The sequence below is a fragment of the Chiloscyllium plagiosum genome, chromosome 18, assembly GCF_004010195.1.
Source record: "Chiloscyllium plagiosum isolate BGI_BamShark_2017 chromosome 18, ASM401019v2, whole genome shotgun sequence".
In the NCBI taxonomy this organism is placed as follows: domain Eukaryota; kingdom Metazoa; phylum Chordata; class Chondrichthyes; order Orectolobiformes; family Hemiscylliidae; genus Chiloscyllium; species Chiloscyllium plagiosum.
This window is the reverse complement of record NC_057727.1, coordinates 51793477-51819658: the sequence shown is the minus strand read 5'-3', so window position 1 is coordinate 51819658 and position 26182 is coordinate 51793477. Positions and strand designations below refer to the sequence as shown.

Here is a 26182-nt window from a genome sequence, read left to right as displayed (position 1 = left end):
CATACCACTTCTTTAGATTTGCCAACACAGAGTGAAGCTATTCCAGGAAATTGCTAATCTCAAAACATAGTTGGCAATGCTGATTAACCTTTGACCAAACCTATGCACAACAAAATCAATGCTTTATATTTTAGTACATTTTTTAAGATGCATTAATAGCTAACTCTATTCTAGGCTAGCTTTATGTCAGCAGCTGAGTTCCTTCTTACATATTGCCCCAGCTCAATTCTCCACAACTCGGAGTCAAGTTTCAAATAGAAGACTTCCTAAATTTGGCTATTAGGTTGTATTGACATATTCCGTTCCAGCATATCACCAAAAATCAGCAAGTTTTGAACGTTTGACTGTCAAGGTGCCTTATTTTTCCAGCTTTGTTCCGGTCCACAGAGCTTATAAAGCTTTCTCGACTGTTTGAATTTTTCAAATAGGCAGGTGCATGTTCAGACAGTTGCTATTATCATCGCTCATTCCTTAAGTGAATTTACCTCCTGGCTGGATGGGCATAGGCTGGCCTGTTGTTATCTACATCTCTCTGTCTCTGTCTCTTTCTCTCTCTGTCTTTCTCGAGGTTTGACTTGAGTTTGGTTCAATACGCACACTTAGGTGCAACACAAACCTTGATGACATCATGGAACTGCACAGAGTGCTGCCTGAAATTGCAAATCATCCATTCCATTCAAGTAAATGCACGACTGGAGTTGATCAATGGAATTCTATATGGTTAAGAGATTGTTTGGACTGTTTTTAATAGTTTCTGGAACATTGAGGGTGAATTTGGTTGTCTTCTGATGATTCTGGGTGCATTGGCAACCCTCGTCTCATTTCCATTCTTTCATTTCTGATTTTTTTGTCTCTCATTACAGCTTTGTTTTCTGTTTTCATTTTCTCCTACTCTACATTTGGCTTTGTCTTTTAGTCTTTTTAAATTGCTTTATTACTCCTCTGTCCTTTTTTCTGCCCCTCTCTTGAACACTTGCTCTTTTGCACCTTATTTCATTTTCCCTTTCCTGCTCCCTTGTCTCCCTTGTTGTCTCATTTGCTGTATGTTAGAAACGAAAATCGCCTCTCAATAATCGCTCTAAGACAAATTCAGGAAAACAAAGTTTTATTACAAGTCTGCAGAGTTGGGCACTCCTTCAAGAGAAAGAGAGCCCAGAGGCTTACAAAGTTCTCGTTTAAATACAGTATAAGCTCCTCCCCTCTATAGCTCCAAAGAGCCACGAGGTTCACATTTTAAAAGAAATCATTATTTTAAAGTCTGTAACAAATGTCTCCAGACCCTCCCCTCCCTGGCTCTAATGAGCTATAAGGTTCACATTCCTAAATTGTCACGATACTCCAATTTTCACCCTTATCTCAAAGTCCGCAACAAATGTCTTCAGAGTCTCTAGAGTTGTTGTTTTTCTCACCCCGTAGTCTCATTAGTCAAAGACCTATTCTTCTTTGTCTGTCTAGGGTCTTATCAGCAGATGTTTTCTGCATTAATTTGTAACTGATGTCTTCTCGAGTCGTTTCGTTATCCTCAGTCTTATCAGCCAAGGTCTCATTCTTCCCTGTCTGTGTTCATCAATCAATTGCAGCTTGAATTGTTAGACACTATTCTACTTTTAAATATATAAAATGTTAAAATGTTCTAAAGGAAACACAAGCTTTGTCTTTTCTGTGGTTTCTAAAGGAAACACAAGCTTTGTCTTTTCTGTGGTTCAGGCACATCTTAAAGTTCAAACCAAAATCACTTCTCACACTGTACCTCACATTTAGAATCATGGAATCAGAGGATCCCCATAGTGCAAGTGGAGGCCATTTGACCCATTGCGTCTGCATCAAGCTTCCAAAGAGCATATCATCCAGACCCACCATATCTCTATAACCCCACATTTACCAGCAGTGTACCTTTTGACTTGTGAACATGAGTGGTATCCCTCTCAAGGGGAGATCAATGAGTCTCATTCCTATTGAGAGACCACGAATGCTGGTGATTTGTGCTTGTGGCAGCAGCATCAGTGTTGCTTCTCATTTCTCAAGGCAAGTACCAAACCACATTAGAGAGTTGCTTGTGTACAGCTTCCCTTCTCTTCCATGGCATCTGGACACTCCCTCACTGATAATTTCAGAACTGCAGACAAATATTGACTTAGTGAACTTTGTTCCAACTTATTTACCTTGCAGAACAAGTTATACATCACACTGTAATTAGGAAGGTGTATTTCAGATTTTAAAATCGTGCTAAGCTCTTAATTGAGAATAAATAAAATCCAACATTAATGTTTAGTGATCGAAAAGCATCTACTTTGTACAACTAGAGGTTAACATAACGATTAACTTTATTTGTCACAACAGTGCTATCTCATTTTGGCCTCCCCACTTCCATGAAATTTTGTTACTTATCTGATGTAACTTAGTTAGAGCTGCATGTCCAACTGTGAGTATCTATACAAGTACTATGACGTGACAAAATCATACTTTCTAAAGTGTTGGGCTGGGTAGTTTGCTACTTAGATTCTCTGAGTGTTTGAACATGCAGAGCTATTTTCCCATTGGCAAATTTTCATAGCAATACTATGGACACTGACGTGAATGTTTTCCACACAGAATTTGACCTTTTCTGAAAGAGACTGGGGGCCTTCAGATAAACTGGTCACTGTGATGACAGATATCAGGTATTGTGATAGCATACTGGACAAACTTGTTTTTATCCCCCAAATAAATGACTTTTACTCAGTCATACTATTCCAGTATTTAGGAATATACATTGCAGTGATTTATTTTCAAGTTTGTGTCATTAAATTACTTTCTACTAGTTTTCCTGCTCATCTAATGTTTATCTGGTTTTCTTTATGAACAGAGCAAGCCAGGCACTGACATTTTTAAATTGGGTAGTCATGGTAACGAAGTCTCTCACAGTCGATAATGGTGACTTTTTTATTGTGTGTGGCTCATTTTTAATAAATTTGATGTATGTGATATATAGGTTTTACTGGACTTACTGAAATTAAAAGAGAATTTAAACATAATTAACATAATGGTGCATCTGTCAGCGTGTACTCTGGAATCTTCAACTTTGTATCTGTAATCTTTAATTTACATTGTGGACTGTGCAGACCTATTGCATCTTGGAATGGCGTGAATGTGGTTCTTTGTTTTCCTCTTCCTTACTAAAATTATTTCTCAATTGCTTGTTTTATGGAAGTGTGCTCCGGGTTTGCAAGCTGAATCTGCAAATTAGTTGATCTCCTGTTGTGCAATATTGCAGACAGTGAATAATTTTGTGGGTTTGTGCAGTAATTAACTGCTTTGTAATTACAAAACATTCTGCTGAATCTTTTAAGCAAACCTTCAGAACACTGAGTCATCAGCTACTGGCAGTGTGCGCTCACTTAAGTGTGTAGAGGGGGTAGGATGGTACAAACAATAAACTGCTTTCCTTATTTAGAGAAGTATCCTTTCTAAGACCATGTTATTATCTGAAAGCAAATAATATTTAACCCCAACAGATCGAAATTAAAGTCAATCGGAATAAGAATAAATTGCCTAAATTGAAGCATATGCTCAAATAATTGTAAAATGAACAGTAACATTTGGTCAGGTATTTTTCATCAATCAATTCAGACACACATCTGAAGGAGATAGGAGTTGAATCTTGGCTTTCTGACTCAGAGGCAAGGACATTACCACTGTGCCACAACGGTCCGAACAGAATTTGTATGTTTGACTGAAATTAAAATAAAGTAACCAAGAGATAATATTTTATGGACTAAATGTGGGGCAGGTGACTTCATGGGCAATAAACTCCACCATTTTTCACCAGCAGGAAAACTCACCAAATCAAATACCAATGAGGTAATGAAACAAAATCAGAAACTGTTGTAAAAACTCAGCATGTCTGACAGCATCTGTGCAGAGAGAGCAGAGTTAACGTTTCAGGGTCCAGTGACCCTTCTTCAGCACCAATTAGTTACTGGTGGGCTATCACATGAGCTTCTCATCCAATCAGGGGTCTCGTCACTGAAGACCCACCCTACCCAAAACTGCCATCCAATCAAAAGCCAACAGTGTGCAGAGGTGGGAGTGTAGGTCAGAGGATATCCTTATGGGTCTGCTCCTGGGCCTGGCCAAACTGGCTATAAACAGGTCCAGGCAGTGGGCTGGAGAGGGGGTTGTTATGGCTGATTGCTTGCACCTCTTCCATGGTTATATTTGAGCCTGGGTGTCCCTGGAGAAGGAGCATTTGGTGTCTACCAGCGCCCTCGAGGTTTTCAGGGAGAGGAGGGCACTGCAGAGAATGGAGTGTTTTATTTCTCCCTCCAACTCTATTTTGATTTAATCCCTGCCCTCCCCTTCACTTTTTTGATCACGCAGCTTTGCCCTCTGACAAGAAGGGCCCTGCTTGTCACTGGCTTCTCTGGTGTTTCTTTACTTCCTGCTGGTGGAAACTGAATAAAGATATATTTATACGCCTGTTGCCTTTCACTGTGTCTCACACCTGCAAAAACAAAATCAAAGGCCAACGGCCTCAGGAGAGCTAAGAAGAATTGTTGGAACTGTACTGGTGCACAGGAAGGAGGTTTCTTGGAGACAGCTGGGGGAAGGGGGAGTTTAATCACCGCAAGGGAATCATAGGTGCTGACACGTATCTGATGGGAGGTTCCACGCATGCCTATTGGTCTTTCGACACATTAGCTTCCACTTCTAGGAGCCACAGCCAAAGACGGACTTGGGAATATCAAAACAAGGGCAGGATAATAGCTATCACTCGCCATTCCTCTTCCCCATCTCTGCTCCTGATTATGCCCAAACTAGGACAAATGAAGGCTCCTTTTCCCCCCATAATCTAGTCAACAGAATGACCCCAACCTCCAAGTTTTCCTATCAGGAAAGTTGCCATGGTTCTCACCAGCAGAAGAGGCATATTATTATTCTTATGGTGTGTTGAGGCTCTTAAGTGGCCATGAATTGATCATGGAATCAATTTAGGTAAAGGGGCAGTACAGAGAGATCTGGGTGTTCTTGTACACCAGTCAATGAAGGCAAGCATGCAGGTACAGCAGGTAGTGAAGAAGGCTAATAGCATGCTGGCCTTCATAACAAGAGGAATTGAGTATAGAAGCAAAGAGGTGCTTTTGCAGCTGTACAGGGCCCTGGTGAGACCACACCTGGAGTACTGTGTGCAGTTCTGGTCTCCAAATTTGAGGAAAGACATTCTGGCTATTGAGGGAATGCAGCGTAGGTTCACGAGGTCAATTCCTGGAATGGCGGGATTACCTTACACTGAAAGACTGAAGCGACTGGGCTTGTATACCCTTGAGTTTAGAAGACTGAGAGGGGATCTGATTGAGATATATAAGATTATGAAAGGATTGGACACTCTGGCAGCAGGAAAATGTTTCAGCTGATGGGTGAGTGCCGAACCAGAGGACACAGCTTAAAAATACGGGGTAGACCATTTAGGACAGAGATGAGGAGAAACTTCTTCACCCAGAGAGTGGTGGCTGTGTGGAATGCTCTGCCCCAGAGGGCAGTGGAGGCCCAGTCTCTGGATTCATTTAAGAAAGAGTTGGATAGATCTCTCAAAGATAGTGGAATGAAGGGTTATGGAGATAAGGCAGGAAGAGGATACTGATTAGGAATGATCAGCCATGATCATATTGAATGGTGGTGCAGGCTAGAAGGGCTGAATGGCCTACTCCTGTACCTATTGTCTATTGAAGGATTTTAATAGATGGCAGATCAAGAAGGTCACCCATGGTCTTTCTCACCCAGAATTTACCTGCTGAGCATCTCTTCGGGTCCAACCCATCCAATTATTTGCCTTTGCTATCACTTAGGTTTCCACCTCCAGTGAGGGGAAAATCGCTTGAGTGCACCAATGAAATAGTTTGATCATAGTTAGACAGTGGAGAAAAGTGAGTAAATAACCATCCTCTTTGATATGTATTTTAGTTCTTTCTCACTTAATCATGCTCTATAGTCTTATTGTATTGTGTGACAAGAACTGGCAAGAAATATCCAATTCAAAGGATTCTGTCTTTCAATAAAACTGCTGAAAAGAATGCTTAATCTTTCACAGATTATTTGTCTTTCCTTTGGCTGGCAAACTGAAATTGACTATGCCAGGAATTTCTTTCAGTGTAGTGCTGTTTCTTTCAAAGAAACTTTCAAAATGAGTAATTAGCATAAAATAATAAGCTGAGCATGAATAATTTAACCCGTAAAGTAGGTTCTTTTCTCAGCCAGACCTGCTGCTTCTCTGCAGTGATTTCTATTTCTACGTACAATGGGTGAGTTTTCAGGCCTGGGCAATCTTATGAACGTGTAAATGACAACAATTCTCCCAGCATTCCCCAAAGAGTCAATTCATTGGAATTTCAGAAGAGATGGAGAGAATTTAATGTTGGTCATGGACAGCCCACACACCTGGCTGGAAAACTGGAACAAATGCAGTGTCACGGTTCTGAGGGCGGCCCAGTGATGTTCCAAGGCCTCAGGCCCTCTTTTGAATCGAACCTTGAGTTGTCTGGAAATCCCACCCCCCAAGAGCTGTTGATCAAACAGAGGCCACAACTCCCCAGTAGTAGCAGTGCCACGAGGGTGTGGTGGCCACTGTTGGTGGTGCACGAGGTCTCTCACCAGGGATCACTGATGAGAGGCAAAACTAGCAACGTATGGAGGTTGTGGCACCAGTGGTTGACGTGGGCTGGTGGATGGGGAGAGGGGATTTCAAAAAGCAAGGGCAAGTGTTGGTTTTCCACGGCAGCCCCTCCTGACACACGGTCCCCTGATCAGGCATAGAGTCTGCAAGATTGAGACAATCCATGGCAGGATTGTTGGGTGACCTGGACCTTCATCAATGTCAGTTTGGATGGCAGGGTTTTCTCCATACTACATTCTTGTATCAAATCAGATAAGCCCCACCACCAATCTCCAAACGTACCTGTGGAATGACAGAAGGGGAACCTACATTCCCTTTAACAGCATGTGTTGGAAGCAATTTCTTCTTGTTTCTGTCCCCATGTGAAATAGCAAGACTCTATGGCAACAGAGTAAGGTTATGTGATTCATATTCTATCACTTGGCAATTTAAGGTTGGAATCTCTGCTTTTGTCTCAATGTTTGTCGGTGTGCTACAGATTGATCTGGGAGTCGACACTGTTGAGGCATCGTGCACTTGTAGCTACACCTGGTAGACTGAAGCTGTGTACAGTAATGGTAGTGGCATTCCATCACATGGCTGACCAGGTATTTCTATCATTGTCACTGCCTGCCATTGGTGTATGTTGGAAGGACCTTTAGACTGATTATCAATCTGATTGGCCCTGTCCTGATTGCACCTTCCTTGACCATCATGTCCTGGGGTAGCACCTGAACCCAACTCTTTCAGCATATTATAGCTGCATAGTAAATGACTGCATGCCTCAGACTGTGCAGCCAGTAATTGAAAACTCTCTACCCAGCAGCCTGCAGGCCCGGAAAGTCTGAAACATTGCACATTCCTTTTCTGAGTTCATACCTTATATAGAGAACAATTTCCAATGTGTTAGTTTATAAATGATAGAAAATCTACAGTAGTACCAAATGTTTGCACTCTGAACATCTTATTGGTACAGAGCTCATTTTGCCTCAGCATGAAACTTTCCATTTATTGGTCAGTGCATTGAGGAGAGGAGTCGGATGTCATTGTTGTGGCTGCATAGGACATTGGTTAGACCTCTTTTGGAATACTGCATTCAATTCTGGTCTTCTTCCTATTGGAAAGATGTTGTAAAACTTGAAAGCGTTCAGAAAAAATTTACAAGGATGTTGCCAGGTTGGAGGGTTTGAAGGATAGGGAGAGGCAGAATAGGCTGGGGCTATTTTCCCTGGAACATTGGAGGCTGAGGGTTGAATTTATAGAGGTTTACAAAACCATGAGGGGCATGTTTGAATATCAAAGGTCTTTTTCCTGGGAGAAGGGACTCCAAATTTAGAACACAGATCTATAAGGTGGGAGGGGAAAGATTTAAAAGGGATTGAATGGGTAACATTTTCATGCAGAGGGTGGTACGTGATGAAATAAGCTGCCAGGGAAAGTGGTGGAGGCTGGGACAATTACAACATTAAAAAGGCATCTGGATGGGTTCATGTGTAGGAAGGTTTCAGAAGGAAATGGGCCAAATGCTGGCAAATGGGATGAGGTGAATTTCGGATATCTGGTCAGCATGGATGAGTTGGACCGAACTGCCTGTTTCTGTGCTGTATGACTCTGTGACTGCATTTATTTCCCTAATTGAATCTGCGATGGCCCAGTTAGGGCCCCTTGCTTCAGTTTGTTTGCCATCCACAGGTAGAAACGTATTGGCTGATAACTATGAATGAAGTTATTATGCTAATTTTTTTGTTTACTTTGTCGTAACCTTGTTTTAATCAGTAGCTTTAGCAACAATGTTTAATATAATTAAAACAGGATTAATGAGAGAAACTCACACAGCATGTGTGCAGAGAAAAAGTTGATATTTCAAGCAGATAACCTTTCTTCAGCATTTCCGGTGAGAGGTCATTAAATGTTAGCTGTTTGTCTCCACACCTGATGTGTCGAGTTTTCAGCATTTCTGCTCTAAATTCAGCTTTTCAGGATCCACAGCATTTTTAAAAGAATCCGTACAGAATGGAAGCAGGCCATTCAGCCCAACAAGTCCACAACAAACTCTCCAAAGAGCATCCAGACTCACCCCACCCTGATAGCTCTACATTTCCCATGGCTAATCCACCTCCACATCCCCTGACAATTTAGCATAGCTAATCCACTTAACCTGTACATCTTTGGACTGTGGGAGGAAACCAGAGCACAGACACGGGGAAAAAGTGCAAACTCCACATAGATGGTCACCCAATGTTAGAATTGAACCCAGCTTCCCTGGTGGTACAAGCGAGCAGCACTGACCAGTGAGCCACAATGGCACTAATATCACTGCTATCAAAAGAAAAACAGAAAAAGAAAAACTTGCATTAATATAGCAATGTGTATGACCATTGACCACTGGAATTCCAGAATTCCTTCCAGCCAAAGAAGACATTTTTGAATTGTGATTACTGTTTGTTTTGTGTGGGGAGAGGTGGATTACTCAATTCAGGCATTCTGAAATTATAATTAGTTGGTTCTGTTATTTCATCCAATATTAAACCTTACTGTCTGGAGTCATTGTGTCTTTTTGAGTTATCCTATAAAATACCTTTGCACGGATAAGATGAATGATTAAGCATAAATCCAGAAGTAATTTCCTAAGATTTGTTAACTTACATTTTTGCTCTTTTTGTAAACTTGATACAAGAAAATGAGGATGAAACAATTGCTTCACTCCCATTATTGAAGATGTTAATTCAGTTTAGAAAGAAAGGAGTAGGGTATAAATTTGCAGAAACTTGATGGGCAAGTGATTTCTTAAACAGTTTAGTACTATAATTGTATTTTAGAGCCAGGATTGTTGGATATCATATTGAAATTATGTCACTTCAAACAAGAGTAGGAACGTGTTACAACTAATGGGTATGATAATATGGAAACCTCATTCAGAACATATTGTGCTAAAGGATGAATCAAATGCAGTATTTCATATTGGCCTAGATTAAAGGCTTTGAAAGCCTCTGATGCTATGTCATATTAAATCAATCACATTTCAAGTATAGTGCTATCACCTTCAGGGAAACAAAGATGGATGTCTGACCCTTCATGCAATAATACCATTTCAAATCATTTCAATGTTTCTCCTGATATTGAAGCAGAAAGGAGTGGGAATTTCATGCTTCCTGTCTAGCATCATTATGTTGCCTGAGCCATTTTCCAAAAGGTTGGGATGGAAACAGTGGATAGATAACTTTGGTGATTAAGAGGCCAATTGTCGGATGAATTTTTCAGTTGTTGCTCAAGTTCCCTGCAGTATCTCTGGAAAGGGCCTCCTGCTAACAGACCAGGAAGTTGAGTGGTGAGCCAGTACTCTAGAAAAAAACTATTCTTCTTCCAAATTGTGGTCTGAAAGTGCAGTGATGTTTTATTTCCAATCTTCTAAAGTTACAAGGAGGCATCCGGCTTCCTTATCTCTGTTGGCAGACTGCAGCTGCTTCTATACTCGAGGACCTCCTATTGGTTCTTCTGTCTCTCAAGACCTGGCCACTCCCACTGGATGGCAAGCTCTACCTCTGGTCACTTGCTAAGACAGTCCAAGTACAATCCATGTTCTCAGATAGCTATAGCTTCATACATATGTGATATTTATCATTTATCAGCTCAAACCTGATGGACGTTGTCATTTGTTGCTGCCTTATTGGAGGAATTGTGAATGGAACTGAAGACTCAAAATCATGATCAACCAGCCCTTTTCCTGACTTTATGAAGGAGAAAGGGTGTCCATGATGCTGCTGAAGAAGGTTTGGCTAAGGTCACTTCCTGGAGTCTCTGCAGTTTTCTCCTGGGATGGGATGATTAGCCATTGATAACCACAACGTATTAAACCAGAAAGGGTATGGAAAAACTTTATAAGAATGTTGCTGGAACTGGAAGATTTGGGTTATAAGAAGAGGGTGGATAGACTGCGGATCTTTTCCCTGGAGCGTCGGATGCTGAAGAGTTTTATAAAAACATGAAATGCATAGACAAGGTGGATAGCAAAGGTCTTTTTCCAAGGGTAGGGGTGTCCAAGACTAGAGGGCATAGTTTTAGTGTGAGAGGGAAAAGATTTCAAAGGGGCCTAAGGATCAACGTTTTCACACAAAGGGTGGTGTGTGTATGAAATGAGCTACAGATGAAGTGGTGGAGGCTGGTACAAATACAGCATTTAAAAGGCATCTGGATATGTACATGAATAGTAAGAGTTTAGAGGCATATGGACCAAACACAGACAAGTGGGACTAGTTCAGTTTCGGAAGCCAGTTTGGCATGGACAACTTGAAATGAAGGGTCTATTTCCGAGCTGTATGACTTTCTGACTCTCACAAAGTGTTCTTTCGCTATGTGTTGGGAGTAAAACTGGTGAAGGTCTTTCCATTTCACCTCTATTGATTTCAGACTTGCTTGGGGCTTCTAAGCAGCCAAATCAATCAAAATCCACCTTGAGGTTGGGAACAAATGCTTTCATGTCTTTTCTTTACTCAACTCTTCCATGGTTGGGTTAGGCTGTGATGGGATCTGGAGTTGTCATTCTGGCAGGTACAAAAATTTAGGGCTCACTGCCTGTGCAGTATTATCGGTGGATCAGGATACACATGATGTTGTGTTATTTTCTTCATCACCTGCATTTCATCACCATCTGATACACCATCTGATAGAGTGGTGGCTCTATTTTTGAGGGCTTGTTCCTCTTGGTCTGTGGTGCTTCTACCACAAAGTCACTCTCGATGATTACTCAGAGTTCCTCACACACGGCATATTCTATGTCCAGTCTTTCCTCAGATATTCCTCCAAAAGATGGTTTTGGAATCAATGCTGAAGAATCCTGTTTGCTCCCACCTGACTGTACAGCATTGTGCTGTATAACTAATGGAATTGGATATACCCTGGTATTAGGATGGTTGTCATGAGTTACATAATGATTCTTCCAACTGAGACTGACCATCTTAAAACCTCTCCTTATCCACAAACCCGAGGAGTATGATTAGATTACTTAGTGTGGAAACAGGCCCTACGGCCCAACAAGTCCACACCGACCCGCAACCACCCAAACTCCTACACCTAACACTAAGGGCAATTTAGCATGGCCAATTCACCTGACCTGCACATCTTTGGACTGTGGGAGCAAACCCACGCAGACACGGGGAGAATGTGCAAACTCCACACAGTCAGTCGCCTGAGGCAGGAATTGAACCCGGGTCTCTGACACTGTGAGACAGCAGTGCTAACCTCTGTGCCACCGTGGTGCAAGTATGTTTGGCTAAAATAGTTGAATAAGTATACCTTAAAGGTTTGGATATCCTGAGTAAATTAGCTGCAAGAGAAAGGTTCTAGCGTAATACTATATATTTGAATAATGGTATTTTCACATTCTGTATTAAACATTTTTTTAGTTTTTTTTCTGAGGAAACATTAATGTAACAATTTAAAATGGATTGACATTATTTCGGAGGAAAGACTCAATGTTGATGCAATTCCCCTTTAGAAAATAAATGTTTGTCCGCATTTGTACTTTGTATAGAAGATGTTTTGTGATTAAAATGTAAGAAAATTGCTGTAACCAGTCAATAAGTCCCTCAAAGTTAAATATTCCAGTATGGGAATAATGGGGTCAAACTCAATCAGTTTTCAACTAGATTGGGTTATCAGGTTGTGAAATTCAAATGGGTATAATTTTTTGTATTTTTCAAACTGTTCAGCTCCAAAGAGAAGTGCTGACCGCATCCTTTTCATATGTATTATGAACTAGATGAAATGATTGTGTGCTTGTCTCTACAGAATAGAGCCATTTTAAGAGATTTTTCTTTGAAGTCTCAAAGCTTGAAAATAGGAAAGTACCTCTATGCAATTTTCTGAGAACGTATTATCAAATAATAAGACCATTGTAACATTCTGAAACACTGACTTACAAGTTTGTTATGGCTATAATACAGGCCCATAGCATGCAATGCTGTGTTGTTGCTTAATGCTCTTTATTTCAGTTGTGAAGACTCATGCAAGTACAATATGATAGCATTTTCAACTTCGGGATTTGATTTGGTATATTTATTGGCACACGTACCGAAGTACAGTGAAAAGCTTTGTTTACGAGCAGTATAGGCAGATCACAGTAAGCAAGGATGGACAGATCAGAAAGGCTTAGACAGAGGCATACAAGGTTACAGGGCGTGCACTAGGTGAAAGTGCGTTAGCAAGATCGGCATTATTTTAGGCTAGAGAGTTCATTCATCAGTTTAATAACAGCTGGGAAAAAGCTATTCCTGAACCTGCTGGCACGTGTGTTCCAGCTTCTGTATCTTCTGCCTGATAGAAGAGGTTGTAGAAGATCATTACTGGGGTGCAATGGATCCTTGATAATATTCACAGTCTTTCCACAGCAGTGAGCAGTGTAAATGGAGTCCATGGATAGAAGGTTGGCTTCTGTGATGGTCTGGGCTGTGCACATAACCTTCTGTAGTTTCTTATGGTCCTGGGCAGAGCAGTTTCCCTACCAGGCTGTTATGGATCCGGACAGTATGCTTTCAATGGTGCATCTGTAGAAGTTGGTGAGTGTCCTTATGGACATGCCAAATTTCCTGAGCTGCCTGAGGAAAAAAAGGCATTGTTGTCTTTCACATTAAGCACTCAGAACAGTTACATATTACTGGAAAAAGACATTTTGATGATCCTTTTCATCCTGCATTCATCAGCACAAGTTGCAAAAATGCCAGTTTAAAGGGAAAACAGCATTCATCATGTATGCCAAGAGAGTGCTGATTGGTTGGTACATGTTTGCAAGGAGACTGCAATGGTGCATTCAACAAAATTTGTCTTTTTGCAACAAAATCCAAGTTCTATACTTGCAGTTGACTAACAGTGTACCCTTGTGTAATTATTGATAAGTCATCAACTGCAGTTACACTTTGAATTTTCATGTGAATATTCTCATGTTTACTTTGTCTATGAGGACTTTACAAATGAGAGTGTAGAGCTTAGCAACAACAACATATTCTGTTAACAAGCTACTTATGCGTTTTAAAATTTAGCTGCTATCTTTAGAACCTTACAATAATATTAAGCTCAAATTTCTGTGAGTTTAGCTATTTTCTTCTCTCTCCATATTAATATACATTTTAAAGTATGCAGAGCACAAAAAGCTACATAAGCTGTTAGCTTTCTCGATAGTAGATGGTTCTGCTTTTCAAATAAAAAGACTCAACATGTATTATGACTCGAACAAAACTCAATGCCATTTTCTCAGGCTTATTTGAAGAAAAGGTCAAAGAACCACCTTATTTGGTAAAATTAATAAACTTCGTGTTCCATGGGTTCTCCACAGTTACAACCTGATACCAAGCATTTTAAGTATTTTTTGTTTTGATTTCAATTTTTTCAAAATTTTACAGTATTTCACTTTCCCTTCAATAGCACAGACTGTACTGATAACACTGGGAAATTAAATATACTGCATATGTACAGACTGCAAAATCAAAATTCAGCAAACCATGTTAGAGCTATGGGCAAACATGTTGAGTTCTAGACCAGGTCATTAAACATTCATTTCAAATCAATCATAAAATAATCAATAAAAATAATTGTGAAAATGATAACATTTTTATGTTGGTGAAATAATTTTGATGTTAAAAAATTCAGTTATCTTGGACTAAAACAGCGGATTAAAAACATTCTGAAACAATTTTGGGAAATTCAGTGGCTAGCCAGCTCATTACAAAATGACATGGCCTTCTTAAAAAAAAATCTGTTGCGTGCCACAGAACACAATACATCAAACAGTAAATATATAGATTTAAGTGTGCATATAAAAATAATATCAGTAGCAGGTACAACAGGTATTGAGAATGTATTAAAAAAAACCATTTAATCCACATGCTCTATTTAATCTATAAATAAATTCCGAAATATGCATAGTATGTTTATGGATTTGCCTTGAATTTGCATTTTCCTGCTCCTTTTACTTTGGTGATTGAGAAACCAACAGTCCACTGACCCATGCCTCAGAACCACATAATCATTATGCTAATCTAATTTCATTTTCTTTCTTTTGCCCTTCGATGAACAGACCTAACTGACAGAAGTAATGTTTTAAGTAGAGGACATTAGTATCTAGTTGCATGAATTGATGCTCATAATTTACTTATGTTGAAACTGAAGCAGAACTCAGTGCAACAGAAAACACTCTTTAATGGAAGATGTTTGTGAAAAGAGTGTCTTGTCAGAAGAGGTTGCTTGAAGCGCTGGGAAAATTGCAAGAAAATGTAACATTAATTAGCCTGGGAATCCTGTTGGATAGCTTGACCTTACAGTTTATTGTTTGGCTCTTCTTATGAATAAAGGTCCGCACCAAAGTGTGAATTAATAAAACGTACACAGTAGTTTGTTGAGCTTCTATTTGAGAAGTCTTACTTATCATAATTAGTGAAGAAGAAATTGAGTAATGAAGCAAACTCATCCAAAATTTATCCTCTATTTTCTTTTTCTTTTTGTTAATGATCACAGACTGAAATAGGAAAAGGGGTGTGATCGAAACCAAGGAGTGTTGAGGTTTTTAAAAGGAAATGACCTGACACTCAATGCAAGTGCTGTTTAGTTGATGCTTGCTCAAGTGGTGAGGGAAGGACTGCAGATTGGCTGGAACCAATGGGTGTGTATTAAGGGAGATTCAGCCCCAAACATGTAGCCATTTGATCTGTGGAATAGCGACCAGTTTTAATGGTAAATACCTTCTGTTTGCCCATAACTATGTAATTGGCTCCTAGATAACAGAACAGTTTACGGGATTGAATTTTTGGGCAGAAGCCATTGGACCTCAGAAAAGGAAGGCACTGTCCTTCTCTCTGTAGTAAAAAATAACCTAAAATCTGAAGAAATCCGGTGTATTTCCCCTCACCAGTTACGTAAAATGTCATTTTTAACCAGGAAGTTAAAGACTTTATAAACGTGAACCAGTTGCCCTGTGCCTCACGCAAGCAAGTCAAGCTGCAGCAAACACTGCTGAGCCAAAAGGATTGTCACAGTGAGCTCTGTGGACAGGGACAATTGGACTGGATTCCTAGTAATGCCCCATAATGTCCTTTTTTTTGTTTACACATTTTTGCCCATACATTTTTGTGGATGAATTTTATAAGAGTGCATTTAGCCAGTAGAGTTATATGTTAACAGTTCATAATCATTTACCCACAGCTAAAATCTATTTATTTGTGAAAAGAATTAATTCTGTTTCCTGAAATCTGGTTCAAGCAGTCTGTCTCAAAGATAGGTGAGTTGGGTTATTCTAGCTCTATTATCCCGGCTGTAGAATTGATTTTCACTGCACTACCCCAATAAGGAACGACAGGTTTTGGGTGCTGATCCAGGATTTTGAAACAAAGGCAATGAGGATTTGAGCAATAACTCAGGTGCAGGAAAACGCAATGTTCTGGTTGTGCAATTATGACATGGCACTGAAAATGGCGAAACATTTCCTGCAGGTGGTAGATTGTCCCTTACCATCTTAAGGGAACTTCCAACAACTTGGTCGATAAACTGGAGTAGCATTTCTTGTTACAGTGACAAAGGCAGTTCCAATGAAGATACATATACTACACTAGGGATTAAGAATCATCAAAGATGGCGCTGGGAGGTCTCAGCAGTGGCCAGCACTGTGGTATGTGGTAAGTGGCAGTAAATAAGAACATAAGAAAAAAACGAGCATCACTCGGCTATCTGGCCCATTGAGCCTGCTGCTCCTTTCAGTAAGATCACAGCTGATCTTTTTGCAGACTCAGCTCCAATTACCTGCCTGCTCCTCATAACCCTTAATTCCTTTATTGTTCAAAGATCTATCTGTCGTTCCCTTAAAAACATTCAACGAGGTGGCCTGAAATACTTCACTGGGCAGGGAGTTCCATAGGCTCACAACTCATTGAGTGAAGACATTCCTACTCAACTCAGTCCTAAATCTGCTCCCCCTTATTTTGAGGCCATGCTCCCTAGTTCTAGTTTCTAGGGGGTATGGTGCATAAGTAATGAGATGAGCTTGGGAAGATAGTGTGAGAAAATATGCTGCGGTTCATGAAGAGAAATCCTCCATGAAACTCATCAAAATTGACACTTAAGTCTGTTTTTGCTAAAATTCAACCCAGTGTTGTTTTCTTTTAGCTGCTAATGGTCCATTTCATGTGTTTTTGTCAATATCTAATTGTGCCAGAACTATCTTTGGTCTTTGGGCCGAGGCATTTTGGATATAATCCACAGGAGTCTGAAGGATGTGTTTTTTTTAATTCATTCACAGAATGTGGGCAGTGTGAGATAGATCAGCACTTATTGAACATCCTAATTGCCGAGATGACAGTTAAGAGTCAGTCACATGGAGGGAATCACATGTAGACAAGAACTATTTAAGGATAGCAGATTTCTTTTCCTAAAGAGCATTGATAAAACAGATGTGTTTTTACTGTATTCAACAGTGGTTGCCATTTTTCTAGCATTTTGTAAAAAAATTATGAGTTTTAGTAAATTCAACTTTCACCAACCTCCCTTGTAAGATTTGAACCCACATCCTAAACGCATTAAACTAAAGCTGAGGATTATTAGGCCAGTGATATTACTATTACACAATTGCATCCCCTGTAACCTAGCCTTTGATTTATCGAATTTCTAAAAGTAAAATATTGAAGCAAATGAAATTCTTCTTAATGGATCTCACTACAAATGGATAAAATTCAATTTATATTGCAATTTTGTCACATCTGTCAAACAATTCAAACACTTCTATTGATAATTTCTTAGGAATTCAAGGACTTCAAACAGTATGTTCTCAAGCTAGCAAAATCCAGAAAGAGTAGGAACACTTTGGAAGAAGTAACAAGAGGCTGCTCAATGAATGACAGGACATTAGAATGCTCAGAGTAACAGACAAATCTTAGGGTGCTTGTCCACAAATGAAGGGTTAAAGGATAGTTAAGGCATTCTGTGCACTTGCCTTATCAGTTGAGATATAGATTAAAAGAACAGGGAAGTTATGTTGGAATTGTGCCGGCCTTTGGTTAGGCCAGAGCTGAGTACTATGTGCAGTTCTGGTCTCAGCACTATCAGAAGGATGTGATTGCACTGGAGGGGGTGCAGAGAAGATTCATCAGGATTCTGCCTGGGTTGAGCAGTTCAGCTATGAAGAGAGGCTGGATAAGCTCAAGTTGTTTTCTTTGGAGCAGAGAAGTTTGAAAGGGGACCTGATGGAGGTGTTCAAGATCATGAGGGGCATGGATAGTGTGAAGAGAAAGCAGCTGAGTTAAAGGGTCAATATTAATGGGGCATAAATTTAAACTGAAGTTTATAAGTGATTTGACGAACTTAAGAGGCAACATTTTCACGCAGAGGGTGGTACGTGTATGGAATGAGCTGCCAGAGGAAGTTAGTACAATTACAACATTTAAAAGGCATCTGGATGGGTATATGAATAGGATGGGTTTAGAGGGATTAGGGGCCAGGTGCTGGCAGGTGGGACCAGATTGGGTTGGAATATCTGGTCGGCATGGACGAGTTGGACCGAAGAGTCTGTTTCCTTGCTGTACATCTCTATTACTCTATGACTCTATGGAGGTCTGGCATGCACTACCTGGGAGGGTAGTTGAGGCAGGTAACCTTGCAACCTTTGAAAAGGATGTGGATAAGCACTTGAAATGCCATACATTCAAGGCAATGGGATTGGACTAGTCTAGATTTAGTGTAGTTTTGACAGTGCAGACTCAGTGGGCTGAAAGGTTTGTTTCTGTGATACAGTGAGTTTAGCAAGAACTGAAGTAACCTCAAATGTAACTTGTAACTAGTGGATCTCTGTAGCAATGTAATGAGAAACATTTTATAATAATGCAGAAAAATTGAGCAAATTTTCAATATGTGCTAAACCTGCTTATTATTTCCAGAGAAATATTAAGAATAGTTTTAGAATCTGATTAAAACATGCAGCTGTTTTCTGAATCACTTTTGAAGCAAGATTTTATCTTGATAGCCTTGTTTAACAAAGTTCCATTGGCCTGAAATGTTCAATTTTACTACAACCTTTGCCTTCCTATGTGCATCGACTCAGACTTGCTTTTCAATGTGCAATTTTTAAAAAGGTGCACTGTGAGATTTTAGTTCAAGATTTCCAAAGAGTAATAATTAAAATATCTGACTCAATGTAGACTGAATAATTTAATTATAGTAGCTGGGATAATATCTCTCTGTTGAGCCAGAGTCAATTATTTTTTGGCCATTTTCTAAAGATGTAATTGGTCAATGATCTTACCTGTCATTCATAAGCTAGATAAGGAATAATGGATTTTCTTTGAATGAGTTTGTACAAGCCTGTAACACAGTTGACAGTTCTAACAATACAGATAAGCCACAAGTGTGAAACTTAGAGTGTTTTATAAATTGTTCCTCAATAACGTTGTACGGTCATTCTGATAATGCATTTGCAGAACAATCTCAATGAACTGGAGCTTGAAGAGCCACAATAGTCCATTGTAGTCAGAAGAAAATGTAGACATTGCCAAAAAAAATCAAGAATTTGTAATTTGTAATGAAGTTCAAATTAAGAAAACTAATATTGCTGCAGTTAGTGAGGCTTATCAGTCTTTTTTTTTAATTACAAGAATACATCAAAATATATATCATGAAAATGCTTCAGAAATCTAACATCTGGAAGGTCTATGCTTGTGTGGTCTCATTTGCATGTGGAATCAACTTCCAGAGGAAGTGGTGGATGTGGATACAGTTACAACATTTAAAAGATATTTAAATAAGTACATGAATAAGAAATGTTTGGAGGGATATGGGCCAAGTGCAGGCAGGTGGGATTGGTTTAGTTTGGGATTACGGTCAGCATGGACTGGGTTGGACCAAAGGGTCTGTTTCCATACTGTATGACTGTACCATGTAATATTGCTGAGAGTGCCAAATTGCAAATTTAAAAATACGTGTGCATGAAACCACCATAAACCAATAACATTCAAAATCATTCATCTGAATGATCAATAATGAAATCAAACCAGGCAGCTCCATTAGTTTTAATGAAGACCATTATGCATTGTGATCATTTTATGTAGCACTTTTAGATTTTCAATTGTCCTCATTTCACCAGATAGTGTTTAGTTTCACTGTGCATCATCAGAATTACAGGCATGTGAACAAATGTATGCAATGCATTTCAGAAAAGATAAAAATTGAGCATAATTTGTGCTTCTGATTTTTTCTTAAATTCAAAACTCCATGGTGTCCTTAATTTGATGTCACTTTTCTCAGGATTTATTGGGTGCCACACTACTTTCAAAGCTTGCTCTTTGTTCCTCAGTGTATGCTGGCCAAGATATACTCATTTTAAAGTTTTAAATGTATAATTTGGATGCCGTCTTCCAAGAAAATTGTACTTAGTGGATTTTTCTGTAGGTTTAGAGCAAAACGTATTGTCTTTATCCCCATATGAAAAGAAGGTCAAATAACACCTGTTTTATTTAAAATTGGGATTGAGGAGAAGCTCTTAAGAATCCATTGTAAATTTGAGAAATCAGTAAAACTGTGATTTAAGAGTTTTCATGTGACAAGGGTTAATATCCTGTTACATATTGTAAGCATGCTTGACTCTGGACTATAAAGAGCTGAAAGAGTAGTGCACTCCTAAGTAGGTAATCTAAATTCAAGTCCCAAAGTGCTGATTAACATTCTCACCCAGTCCTTTCATACAGAATGAATTCCATTAATCTGAAGTTGCTTGTATATTGTCAGGTTGGCTTGTTCCTTTCTGGGGGAAAGAAAATATTCAGTTGCAGATGTGTTGTTTTCTTTGAGGCTCCATTGCTAATAGAGAGATTAAAATGCAAAGCGAGGTTCTCTTGCAGTCCAGGTGTCAGCATTGTGGGAAACTAGAACTAAAAAAAACAGGGCTGACTTCACTAATCATCATGTTAATAAGGACACAATGGTCATCCTGTGCATGCAGTAGAAGCATATGGAGATGACAGATCATGATATCAGTCAGCATCTGAAATTATTTTGCAAATAGCTCACTATTTTGGATCTCTGTACTGTTAATGTTCTTTTTTAAACAGGCACTATGGAACACACAATCATGGGAACGAAACAGGTAGCAAATAGGAGAAAAAAAAATTATTATAGATAGGAAACAGACCTTTCAAAAGAAGGCCATATTCACCTCAGTTATTCTGAGAGAATTTTGCCCGTTTCTACCTTAGCCAGAGGAGGTTTATGAGATGGCTATGCTTCACTAATTAATTGTGTTTTGAACCAGACCAGTAACCACAGATCAGACAGAGGATGAATTGGCCAAAAACTCATAAAGTTCTCCATGTTTCTCAATTTCACGAGTAGATCCTTTTAAGCTGGAGCTGATAACATAAGCGACTTCTTTGAATTTGTATCCCAAAGTATGCAGTAGGTGACTGAGGTCCTCTGTCTTTATTGTCTTGTTGGCCCTTAATTTCAGTTCTGCCAGGGCCACTCAGCACCTGACCTCATGCTTCAAAAATGGACTTAAGAGTTTGACTCTAGAGAGAAGGTAAGTGGGACTGCCTTGACATCAAGTTCACATTTGACCAAGTATGCCAACAAGGAACCTTCGGGAAACTAAAGTCAACAGAAATTGGGAGGAAAGCTGTCCACTGGTTGGAGTTATACCTGGCACATAAGGTATGGGCCAGTCATCTCAGCTCCAGGACATCTCTGCAGGATTTCCTCAGGATAGCATCCTCGTCATCAGTGTTCAGCACCATTCACAACTCTTTTTCAAGTTTATAATTGTTCATCTGCAGATATAGTGTATTTACTAATAATAAGTTGTAATTTGTGTTAACTACTGTGTCTTCTGCAAACTGGAGTCTAAAAGTTAAGTAAATTGGAGAATTTTGTGTACTTTTAAAAATCTTTAACTGTGGCAACTGTAGGAATAGTTGGATTTCCAAGCATGCTGTCCCAGAGAAGTGTGACTCTTGTTAACAACCTTGTTAACTGCAGAGCTCACCATATTAATATGCAGCTCTCTACAGTACTGACCAGTGCAAGCAAATCAGATGCTGAGAACTCTGGACATGGAAGTCAGAGCAGGTACCTGGAGACCACAGTTCAATGTTTGCCCCAAAGGGCCTTCGTATTGGACATCTCATGTCATGTGCCTGGGTATTAGCCACATACATCTGACATGTGCTAGCCTCTCAGAAACATCATGGTACATCTCTGAACCACTTAGTATGTTTTAGCAATTTACTGCTGCATCTCTGGGTTGAACAGCTACTGTCAATGTAATGCTGAAGTATGGACACTTCGTACGACTGCTCGCGGACTGGAGGAGGTTGGTTCTGCAGTCTGTTCACTTGCTCACTCAGCTCTCACTCACTTCCCACTTACCTAGATGGTCACAGCATCCCTACCTTGGCATTGCCCACTACTTGCCACTTTGCACCTTGCCCCTCAGCCAGAGATACAACACTGATGCTACTGCTATATGGCAGTACCCTTAGTGCAGAAACCAGAAATCTTGTCACAGTTGTCTCAGTCAAAGATGTGCAGGTTAGGTGAATTGGCCATGCTAAATTGCACATTGTGTTCAGGGATGTGCAGGTTAGGTGCAATAGTCAGGGGTAAAAAGAATGGGTTGAGAAGTAGGTCTGAATAGGTTACTCTTTGGAGGGTCATTGTGGACTTGTTGGGCTGAAGGGCCTGTTTCCACACTGTAGAGATTCTAATTCTAAAAGGCAAGGGAGATAGCCTTCAGTTACAGGTGTCCTAGCATAGTCAGTGAAGGGCAGTCTCCAATACCAATCCAGAGGTTTGGAAGTGGCCAGTTAGTTGCTCAGAATCAGGATCTTTTCCGAATGGGTGAGGAACTGAGTATTGGGCAGCCCACCACCTGTCTTTTTCTGTCTGATTCTGGGCTGTTGTTCTCCTGGAAGAAGATAGCGGCAGGTATGAAGGGAGATTTACAGTGAGTGACACAGCCTTTATTTTTGGTGCAGGCAAAGAAGTGTCCTGAGCAAGTGAGTAGATAGCCGCGAGAGCGTGCTGCATTAGTGGTGTCAGGGCTTGGGTGTGTGGCAGCAGGCGATGAAAGATGTTAAAGGCGGCAGTTAGAGTAGTAGGGCATGGGCCTTGGTGGGAGGTGAGTGCCATCACAGAGACAGAGAGAGTAAGAGTGGAAAGATGATGGTGATACTTATGCTAGCAGAGTGGAGAAGGTCATTGACCATCTATCCACATTTCTGTTGCCCTTGTCTACCATGTCCAGGGCAAATGACAGAAACCACACAGGATAGCTGCAATCTTATATTCTTTGACCAGGTCCACAATGGTCTTTTAAAGATGGCACTAGCAACAGGGAGGTTGATTCATTCTGGGAAATCCTGGCCAATACAAGTTGTTCTGGGTATGGTGAGGGTGGAATGGGGCTAGAATCAGACAACAGGAGCTGGGTACATTGACAATAAAGTAGGTTTTGGCAAGATGTGTTGAGAAGACTCACTCGGTCTCATGGAGAATAAACCTTTGTGAAATTCAGTGCAACCAGCACTTAGCAAAAATATGTAAGATTCAGACCCTATTGATTGTTATTCTGTATAAAATGATCAGGCTTAAACTACAGATTTTTAAACTTTGCAGGATTGCATCACTAATATTGAAATGTATCCTCTGCTTAATACCTATATTCAGACTGTCTGCTAAGTTCTGCCTCACTGCGAAATAAATCAGCAATATGAATTCACATTAACTCTTTTTAATTCTGACATAATTTTAATGAATCCTTTACTGAAACTGTTTTGAAATACCTTAGTGGTTAAAAACTGGAAAATAAATGAACATCTTTGTTCCAAACAATGAACAGAAGCACTTCTGAATCTGATCACTTTGGTTTTCTCAGCTGTCTCATTTCTGAGACAGCTGTCATTCTCTTCTAACCATACTCTTTATTCCAACACCATAAAATTAAATTTATATTTAAATAACCTTCCTGCCCCTCAGGATACTTCTATATGATGAGGCACAGGAAGAATGATGTTTCTTTCCCTTACTCTCATGTTCTTCCCTCTTGTGATAACTTTCTTTCAGAGCTGAAAATGTGTTGCTGGAAAAGCACAGCAGGTCAGGCAGCATCCAAGGAACAGGAGAATCGACGTTTCGGGCATAAGCCCTTCTTCAGGAATGAGGAATGAAGAAGGGCTTATGCCCGAAACGTCGATTCTCCTGTTCCTTGGATGCTGCCTGACCTGCTGCGCTTTTCCAGCAACACATTTTCAGCTCTGATCTCCAGCATCTGCAGCCCTCACTTTCTCCCCGATAACTTTCTTTCAGTCAACTTTTCAAGACCACAAAAGAGAACACCAAGTGCACAATGCTGCAGAGATGCTGGCAATCAGAAATCAAAACAGAAAATGCTGGAAATACTCAGTCAGAATGGAAGTAACTCTGCAGGGAGGACAAGATTAATGTTTTAATTTGTTAATCCTTCGCCCTTTACCCTTCCTCTCTCCATGGCTGTTGCCTGACCTGCTGAGTATTTTCCAGTACTTTTGATTGCTATTATCACCCTAATGTTCAGTTCAGTATCATTCATCGAGAATTTTTTTTACTTTTCATCCGCAATTTATCCAAGATTGTCGGGCAGATCCTGTACCAAGTGGCTTTTGTCAAGCTAGAAATTACCATTTTTTAAAAACAGGTCATCGCCCTCTGTCCAGTCTAGCTAAATCTCCATGGTGGCAGGCATTATTCCTCACAGCTGGATGAGTTTCAAATAAGTATGTTACGTGTTATGAGATTGTCAACCTGTCAAAAACACTGATCTTTCACCTTTGTCATTGTTCTTGTTTTCTCCTTGATCCTTTCATGTTATTTATTTTTCTCAATAATTCTATTGTCGTGTTTCTTGCAACTGTGAAAACGCTAAGATTTTCTCTTCTGCTCCTTCCAACTCTTCCTGTACTCATGAATTATTTGGAAGAATGAAAAACTCCTGTTATTTTTAACCTTTGTCTCACTCGACTATATTAACAAAATAACCTAAACAAACCAATTTTTACAGAGTTAGTATTCCAGAAGTGGCCAAGGTGTCAGTTGTGACTCCATGTTTCTTGCTGATTTTTATCTTCTCCTTTGGTAGTTTCCCCAGATTGAAAATCATTTCTCAGGAGCTTTTATTGATTTTCACTGGAAAATTGTCGGATTTGCCTACTTCCTTTTCATTTTTTTGCGAGTCTCTTAACTCTGTGTTATCTGTTGTGTCTCTCATTTCACTTTGCTGCATCATGAAAGATAAGAAAAGCAATTTATTTAATAGTTATGCTTTTGTTAGTTGATTTCCTGTGACAATGCTAATGGATGAATTACAAAGCATCACGTGGCAGTGTTGATCTCCCTCTGTTTACATCTCTCTATCCTTTTGCTTGTTCCCCTCCCTATAATTTGATTTCTGTACAGTATTTTTTTGTGCCTACATTTTGCTTCATTTTTGGTCTTGGTTCAAATTCACTTTTTGTCCCATCATGATTTTATTTTACTTTGTTATTTTATTCTACTTTATTCCTCTTTCATTTATTTCTTTCTGATGCAAATTCACTTTTTGTCCCATCATGATATTATTTTATTTTATTTTATTTTATTTTATTTTATTTTATTTCTCTTTAATTTATTTCTTTCTGATTCATATTCTATTGGTTCTATATGAAAAATCCAGCTTGAGACATTTCATATGTGCATTTCTCGAGTCTTTGTTTAACACCTTGTGGACACCTTCTCCTACTGTCCCCTTGACCATGACCCCACCTCCTACCACCAAACCATCATCTTCCAGACCATCCATAACCTCATCACCTCAGGGGATCTCCCATCCACCGCCTCCAACCTCATAGTCCCACAACCCCGCACCGCCTGTTTCTACCTCCTGCCCAAAGTCCACAAACCTGACTGCCCCGGCCGACCCATTGTCTCAGCCTGCTCCTGCCCCACTGAACTCATCTCTGCATACCTCGACACAGTCCTGTCGCCCTTAGTCCAAGAACTCCCCACCTACGTTCGGGATACCACCCACGCCTTCCACCTCCTCCATGATTTTCCCTTCCCCGGTCCCCAACGCCTTATCTTCACCATGGACATCCAGTCCCTGTACATCTCCATCCCCCATCACGAAGGACTCAAAGCCCTCCGCCTGTTCTTTTCCCACCGTACCTACCAGTATCCTTCCACTGACATCCTCCTTCGACTGACTGAACTGGTCCTCACCCTGAACAACTTCTCTTTCCAATCCTCCCACTTCCTCCAAACCAAAGGAGTAGCCATGGGCACCCGCATGGGCCCCAGCTATGCCTGCCGCTTCGTAGGATATGTGGAACAATCCATCTTCCGAACTACACTGGCCCCACCCCCCACCTTTTCCTCCACTACATCGATGACTGTATCGGCGCCGCCGCGTGCTCCCACGAGGAGGTTGAACAGTTCATCCACTTCACCAAAACCTTCCACCCCGACCTCAAATTCACCTGGACAGTCTCAGATTCCTCCCTCCCCTCCCTCGACCTTTCTATT

At 40.2% G+C, this 26182-nt stretch overlaps 2 long non-coding RNA genes across 3 annotated transcripts in view; one reads left to right on the top strand and one right to left on the bottom strand.

The window, feature by feature from the left end:
- The window catches only part of LOC122559097, a 141942-nt gene that overhangs the window by 92551 nt on the left and 23209 nt on the right, over positions 1-26182 (top strand). The gene's annotated exons all lie outside the window — the stretch shown is intronic.
- On the bottom strand, positions 1353-23953 carry LOC122559096. 2 transcript variants are annotated; one of them, XR_006314344.1, is made up of 4 exons: positions 23944-23953; positions 10342-10352; positions 7487-7490; positions 1353-1744 (listed from the first exon to the last, which is right to left on the bottom strand). It is a non-coding gene; the product is annotated as an uncharacterized LOC122559096 (long non-coding RNA). The 2 variants fall into 2 exon arrangements; XR_006314343.1 differs by lacking the exon at positions 23944-23953 and adding an exon at positions 23701-23711.